Source organism: Myotis davidii, unplaced genomic scaffold, assembly GCF_000327345.1.
Source record: "Myotis davidii unplaced genomic scaffold, ASM32734v1 scaffold749, whole genome shotgun sequence".
NCBI classification, from domain to species: Eukaryota; Metazoa; Chordata; class Mammalia; order Chiroptera; family Vespertilionidae; genus Myotis; species Myotis davidii.
In genome coordinates, this window is record NW_006300030.1 from 1,586,740 (window position 1) to 1,594,582 (window position 7,843).

The window sequence follows — 7,843 nt, forward strand, 5'->3', positions numbered from 1 at the left end:
CTTTCCCTCTTTCTCCCTGTAAGTCAGGAAGACAGTCTTCACCAGGACCGGACCATGCCGCACCTTCATCGTGGTCCTCCAGGCTCCAGAACTGAGAAATAAATGTCTGTTTGTAAGCATCAGTCCATGGTATTTTGTTATGGCAGCTGGAATAAAAAGTGAGGGAGCAGTCTTTACAGCGCACTATGAGGTCAGCTGACTCTCATTTAAAGAAAAAACACACCGCAAACAACTATATTTACGAGCTACTTGCTCTCCACGGCCTAAGATGGACTAACTAACTAATGTTAGATGGACTAACTAACTAATGTTAGTTACCTGCTAAGTAAGTTACTTTTTTTTTCCGGGACCGAAAAGCAAAGGCGATTTTCCAGTCACAGCAACCTGGCTGCAAGTTAGGCAGCCGAGATTTCTAGCTTCACCTACGCTGCCGTCGCCCTCTGCTGGAGAAGTTTATGACTGCTGCTTCAAGTGTTGAGAACAAGAAGTAATGGACCCTGGTCATTTTAACAAATGTTTAGGCCACTAACTTTTCTTTGAACTTGCGATTGTCTAAAAAGGCTGAGTTTATATTGATTTATAGAACCAATTTATTTCTCATATAGTACCCTAAAATTTTAGACATTATTTGATAATGTAAATATTCCTCATCCTTCTCTATAAGCACAGAATTAATTTATGAAGCAGTATCAAAGCTTAATGATAGAAACAACAGCAGATCCTAGAGTGTGCTTTTGAAAATTTTTATTACTTAAAAATCATAGAAAATTTGGGAAAAAATATGGAAATGTGGAAATAGAAAGAAAAATTATGTGCAGTCCCATTTCAGGAAAAAAAAAACTTTTTACATTTTGGAATGTTTTCTTCTCAGTGCTTTTTCTAGGAACATAAAGGGTTTTTTTTTAAAATTTTTTTTATTGTTTGTGTTGCCTAGTTGTTACATGCCATAGATAGAAATTTGTGTTCTGTATTTTTTTTCTCTCCAAACATAGTAATCATCTTCCTATGTCCTTATGAATGAACACCTTTTGTCACTGTGAGGAACATGTGGGTGTGTCACCCAGACCCCCTTTTCTGGGGAGGACTCGGTGCCCCAGCTGCTGCCGCCCCTCAGGGATCGCCTCAGCGTCAGGGAGCCCCTTGGACCAGGCTGTGGTCCTCCCAGCACAGCCCACATCCAGGGCCTGGCAGGGGCAGGTAGCTGGCCCAGCCACTTCGTCGCCTAATAGGAAGAACTCTGTGGGCCCTGTCGGCTCTGGAGCTCCGCAGTGGGTCATCAGAAGCTGGCCTTCTGCCTCTGGCCAGTCCTGCTTCCCCTCTTATCTTCCATGGCGTTCATTGGAGGCTGTTTCCTGAATACATCCCGAATTCACAAAATTCCCTCTCACCATCTGCCTCCTATAGAGCACAGCCTGTGTGCCCGTGACTTCTAATTTTTTGAATATAGTATATGTACACGCGTTGAAAAAAATTTGAATCGTACAAAAGGGTTTTCAGTGCAAAAGTAAGTCTCCCTCTAACCCTGACCCCATCGCCCATTGTTCTCCCCAGAGGCAAACACTGTTATCCATTCTGAGGGTATCTTAACAGGACTGGGCTATACACATACAAACATGGATGCTGTGGTGGTTAATTTTATGTGTCCACTTGCCTGGATCACAGGATGCTCGCATAGCTAGTTAAACATTATTTCCTAAGAGTGTGTTTCCAGAAGAGATTAGCATTGAAACAGTGAAATGGTAAAGTGGGTGGCCCGCTCCAATGTGAGTGGGCCTCATCCAATCTAGATGATGTTAAGGGCTCGACTAGAACAAAACGCTGGAGGGAGGGAGGATCTGCTCATTCTCTGCCTGACTGTATGAACTGCAACCTTGATCTTCTGCCTTCAGTGCTTCTGGTTCCCAGACCTCCACTCTTGGACTGGAGTCAACACCATCGGGTCTCTGGCTCTCAGCCTGGGAACTGCATCACTGGCTCTCCTGGGTGTCCAGCCTACAAGTGACTCAGCCTCCATAACTGCATGAGCAATTCCTTATAACAAAGCTCTTTCTATATCCATCCATCCTTCCATCCATCCATCCATCCATCCATCCATCCATCCATCCATCCAACTACCCTATTAGTTCTGGTTTTCTGGAGAATCCTAGTACAGATCCATGTACTTAAAATTTTTATTTTGAAATAATTCTATAGTTACAAAAGAGTTGCAAAAGTAATATAGAGCTCCCTTATCTCCTCCACGCAGCTTCCTTTGTTAACATCTTGCACCACCATAGTCACCACAACTAAGGAATGAACAGTGTACAATCCTGGGAATCAAACTACAAATGTAATTCAGATCTCGCCAGTTTTCCATTGCTGTCGTCTTTCTGACAGTGTGGGGCCCACTCTGCCTGGAGCATATCACTTTTAGTGGCTTCATAATACTCTTTCCAGCAAATGTTCTAGAATTACCACAGTTTGTTGGACTCAAAGTAATTCTGCTTTTTAAAAATGCTAATACAAATAATACACTGGTTCACAGTTTCGTTGTTTTTATAACATTTGTTCTCAATTTCTGGTTCTTTTTTGAGGGCATGAGGCATGGCCATTTTTTAAGGGTGCTGATTCATGTACCACATTTGCCTCCTACAGAGCTGCCTGTTCACCCCAGGAACACATCCCTGCACTTTCCCACCACCTCTTGTCAGCAGTGATGACCTTTGATGCGACCTAAATAGGTATGTGCTGTCCAGTTCCCTTCTTCTAGCTTCTTAGGACAATTTTCCACAAGTTCAGTCACATCGATGCAAGTCTGTTGTGTTCCAACCTATCTCTGAGACACATCCCTCCTGAGGCCTCCATTCTCCTGTCTGGGCTGGATATTGTCCTGCCTCCTGCCCAGCTGCCACCCTGGGACTGCCTTCTGCTGCCACTTTTAGGGTTCCCTCTGCCCCTCTCTTGAGCTGGTATCTTGGCCCAAGTTCCCCCAGAAAGCAGAACCTGAGCCCCGGGCTTGCGTGCAAGTAGTTTATTTCTGAAAGTGATCCCAGGGAGCAGGAGTAGGAACAGGAAACAGGAGGGAAAGGTATACACGTGTGTTGCTGGGAGATAAGACAAAGTGTACGTATCGGCCTCTGCCCAGGCTCCTGGCGCAGGGCTCCCGAGACCCTTGCCATGTCCTCAGTGATGAGTGCATTAGGAGAATCCGTTCTAATATTTCTGGGTGAAAATAACAAGGGGTTTAAATTCTAATAAGGTCACTCTGGGATTCACTTCAAAATAGTCTGGGGTGGGAAAGGGGCAGATAACACAAGATTGGCCAGTATGATTGATAAATCATTCATTGATCATTGTTAAAGCTGAGTAATGTGAACATGGTAGTTTATCACACATTCTCCATGTTTGAAATTGTTCACAATAAAAACCCTTTAAAAGGTGCTCCTCCGGGCTAGAGTCCTGTATCTGGTGGTGGGAAGGAGGAGGGCACATGCAGGCCGGCATTGATGCTAATGAATGACAGGGGTTCCAGATGTGTCCAGGGACAGGCCTGTGCTAGGGCAGTGCATTTGACGGGCAAAGAAAACAGTCCATTAAGAAAAATGGACGCCTTCTTCCAACACCTGCTGGTTCCAGACTTTCCAAGGCACACGTGTCATTCATGGTGCAACGTGTTGTTTAAGAAATGTCCTAGTGATGATTTCACCCAGTTCTCCACAATTCATTTAAAAAAGAAACAGAGAGAATCAAGCCTGAACTGTGTCCTAGAGGAGCAGAGAGGCACAAGGCCAGAAGATGAGCCATCCATTAAAGGCTGGCCGTTGTCTAAATTCCCTTGCACGCTCGAGCCGCTGCCAGTGCAGGAGGCGTATTTGAGGAGGACTATCTGAGCTCTTTGCTGCACAAAGATGGATGGTTTCTGAGTGGAACCTCTCCTCACAGTGACCAGGCATGGTATGGAGTGAAATAATGGTCACGAGAACATCACCAAACCTGTAATAAGAAGCTGTTGACAGAAAATTGCTCTAATATTCATCCAAAAGCCAATAAATGTCAAGGAAGGAACTAGAGCTGCAGCAGCTCATAAATTCCTTCTCAAGGGGCCTCTGGAGGGGCGTCTTTTTCCTGAATGTGGCTAAATGCACATCCGGGAAGCTTAGAACACGTAGGCGTGGCTTACCCTGAGGGTTTTGAAGGGATATTAATAGGGATCCTGTCTTTGGTACCAACACTAGGTAGGTCTATCTTTTGTACCTTGTCTGTGTGATGTCACAGTTTGCAGTTAACTGAGAGCCAAGACCCCGTCCGGCTGGAAAAGCCAAAGCTCCACGTAGGTGATCCCATTTGCTCACCAAAGAGTCAAAGTTGACTGCTCCCCTTGAGTCCTGTGTTATTTACTGTCCATGGTGTCCACTTAGAAACCGAGCCTATTGCTTCATGGTAGCAGGTCTTCTGTGGTAAATCTTGTTTTCACTTTTTTATTAGGGAGGAGACGCTCACTGAGTGGCTCATGTGAACCTGCTCTTGACTGAGTGTGGGTTCTTGCCGGGGCAGACCCCGAATCAAGGGCTGTGTGAAGCTTGTTTATCTGGAAAGTGATCCCGGGAAGCACAGGTGAGGGCATGGGCCGAGGTCAGGCGGGGAAGGAGAAAAGCCGATGAGGTTTGCACTAAAAAGCAGGTCAGTGCGGTGTGCAATGGGGCTCCACCGTGCTGGGCCTTCTGAGGAAACACATCTGAGAATTGTTCCTTCAGATGATGGGGCTGGAACATTTATCCATGGACTCACACCTGCTGTTGCTTGAGGGGTGTCTCTGGAGACCCTAACGTCCTCTGTTTTTAAGTTGCCCTGTTGAAGGCTGAGCAAGCTCCTGGATGCCAAAAATCACCTTCGGAGAGAAAGGGAGTGACTTAGGCTGCTCAAGCTGCTATAACAAAATACCGCAGACTGGGAGGCTGAAACAGACATTTACTTTCTCACAGTTTTGGGGGCTGAAAGTCTAAAGGTGTGGCAGGGTTGGTTTCTCCTGAGGTCTCTTTCCTTGGCTTGTAGACAGCCACCTTCTGCATGTGTCCCACATGGCCTTTCATCTGTGCAATACATTCCTGGTGTCCCTCCCTCTTCTTCTAAGGACACTGGTCTGGTTGGATTCACGGTTCCATCCTCATTTAACCTCATTACCTCTTTAGAGGCCCTTTCTCCAAATACAGTCACAGTAGGGGGAGCTAGGTCTCCAACATATGAATTTTGAGGGAACACAATTCAGTCCATAACATGGGGAAGCTCTTACCTGTGGGAACCGCTCACCACAACTGCAGGAGAAAGGGAGGCGGGTCATAGCAACAGTGCTCCGCATGTGTAGCTCAGTTTCATCCTCCCAACCACGTAGGAGGTAGGTGTGATCATTATCCCTATTATAGCCACGAACAAACGGCAACTCAAAGGGGTTAAACAGCTAGCCCCACATCACAGAGCTAGTCATAAAGGTGGGCTCAGAGGCAGCCCACCGTCCGACTCTTGTCCCATGATAACTATTTTGTATTTGAATTTTAATGTGGTTCATGACTTATCTCAGTGATGGCGAACCTTTTGAGCTCGGTGTGTCAGCATTTTGAAAAACCCTAACTTAACTCTTGTGCCGTGTCACATACAGAAATTTTTTGATATTTGCAACCATAGTAAAACAAAGACTTATATTTTTGATATTTATTTTATATATTTAAATGCCATTTAACAAAGAAAAATCAACCAAAAAATGAGTCCGCGTGTCACCTCTGACATGCGTGTCATAGGGTCGCCATCACTGATTATCTCGTCTCCTGGACTAAGTTCCTGGAGGGTCAGAATTGTCTTATACAAAAACCCATTCCATAGGGCCTAGCACAGTAACAAATCAGACAATTTCAGTTTAAAGTTCAAATAAGTGTTTTCACCACTTCAATAGATGCGATGAGGAGTAAATCTATTAGATATCTTCACCCCACGCCAACCAACCATACATCGCACGTCTCTCTACGTGAAGAATGTTTATCACCAGAAGTGTAATCATTTGGACACCAAAACATGAGCCCGCTGTGCTTTGAAGAAAGCAGACGGGCTTTACAGAACCCCTGGGTCTGATCTCATCCAAGTGAGCAGGGTCACTTCCCAATATGGAACTGCATTTACAAAGAGATGGTTACAAGTTCGGTGGACCTACAGAGAAAATGCTGATTTAATTCATGCTCTGCTCAGCCATGTAACTTCTCAAAATCGATTTAGAAAATGTGGTCTGAGAATAAAAACAAACAAACACCTGTCTGTATTACGTGGCCTGCCTGGGGGATGTACCCTGGCCACAATGAACTGGACCTAACAAGTCTGCCCGGTGCTGGGCAGTTTCTAGGCTCTGAGAATGTAAGAGAAGAATAAGGGTCGATGTGGCCCTGCAGGGACGCACACTTTTGCTGTGGGGCAGGGAGGATGATACCTGGGACTGTGAATTAAATGTAGTAATTTAATGTGCACCATGCAGAACAGATGTATGTGCAGTGGTGCGACGTAGCAGTCACCTACAAGCAGGTAAGAGGGTGACGGGATGGCCTGGTGCAGGAATCACAAGCCCATGCCCAGAGCTAGCTGCTCCCTGCACAGGCTACAGGCCAATGGTCTTTAAATTCTCAGACCGCATTTCCTAATCAGTTTTAGAGAGTTAAAAGCCTGAGCAGAACATAGCTCCTTGTTAGCTGTGTGAAGACATTTAATATCTTGTGTTTTTGTTTCTCATCTGTATAAAGGGGTTCATAAAGCATACCTGATAGAGCTTTTGTGAGGATTAAAGTATCACTCACTGCAAAATGCTAACACAGTGCTTGGCACAGAGCAATCACACACAAACCTGAGCGTCGGGAGCTCCAAGTCACACTCCGCTTCGACAAATATCTTTTTCTAATTTCTAGAAATTTTTAAAACTGGGGATTGCCTTCTCCATACGGAATTTGGTAAGATCAATATTGAAAACATACAACAAAAAATGGGGATATTTCTTAAACATGTAAAAAAATACTTGCAAATTGTTTTGTAGGTTTGTGCTTAAACATTCCTGGGCAGGACAGGGAGGTTCGAAGGAAATATCAATATCAAATCAGTGAGGACATCTGAAGGCTGCGTGCCGGAACATAAACCCCAGGCACCACTCCCCCGCCCCCATTTCCCTGTGGGACAGCCACTCCCTAACAGGGACCGGGTGGGCTGGTGTTCCATTCGAGGGACACTGCAGTACAGCTTTTCAGGGGGCTCTGGTTGGGACCTGAAAAAGTTTTGAGCTCCAAAATGCAAAAGAAAAACCCTTGCGAGACTGATTGAAATTTAACATCTTACTAATTGTCATGTGTCAACTTCAATAATGTTGAATTTAACTCTTACCTATTTCATGATTGCCCAGAAATAATCATTGTTAATTAATCAAATATTTTAAAAAATCTTTAAAAGCTAATAATTCTATTTCCGTTTTTAACTGGAACAGTGATGGCGAACCTTTTGAGCTCGGCGTGTCAGCATTTTCAAAAACCCTAACTTAACTCTGGTGCTGTGTCACATATAGAACTTTTTTGATATTTGTAACCATAGTAAAACAAAGACTTACATTTTTGATATTTATTTTATATATTTAAATGCCATTGAACAAAGAAAAATCAACCACAAAAATGAGTTCAGTGTCATAGGTTCGCCATCAACTGAACTAGAAGAATTATATTGACTGTGGGATATGGTGTGTTTTTGGTGTTTAAAGTGACAAGAAGTGGGACTTCCAAAGGCTTGAGCACCGAGGGCTGAGGAAGGCCCTGACACCTGAGCAAGGGGAGGAGAAAGGGCTCCTGCAAGT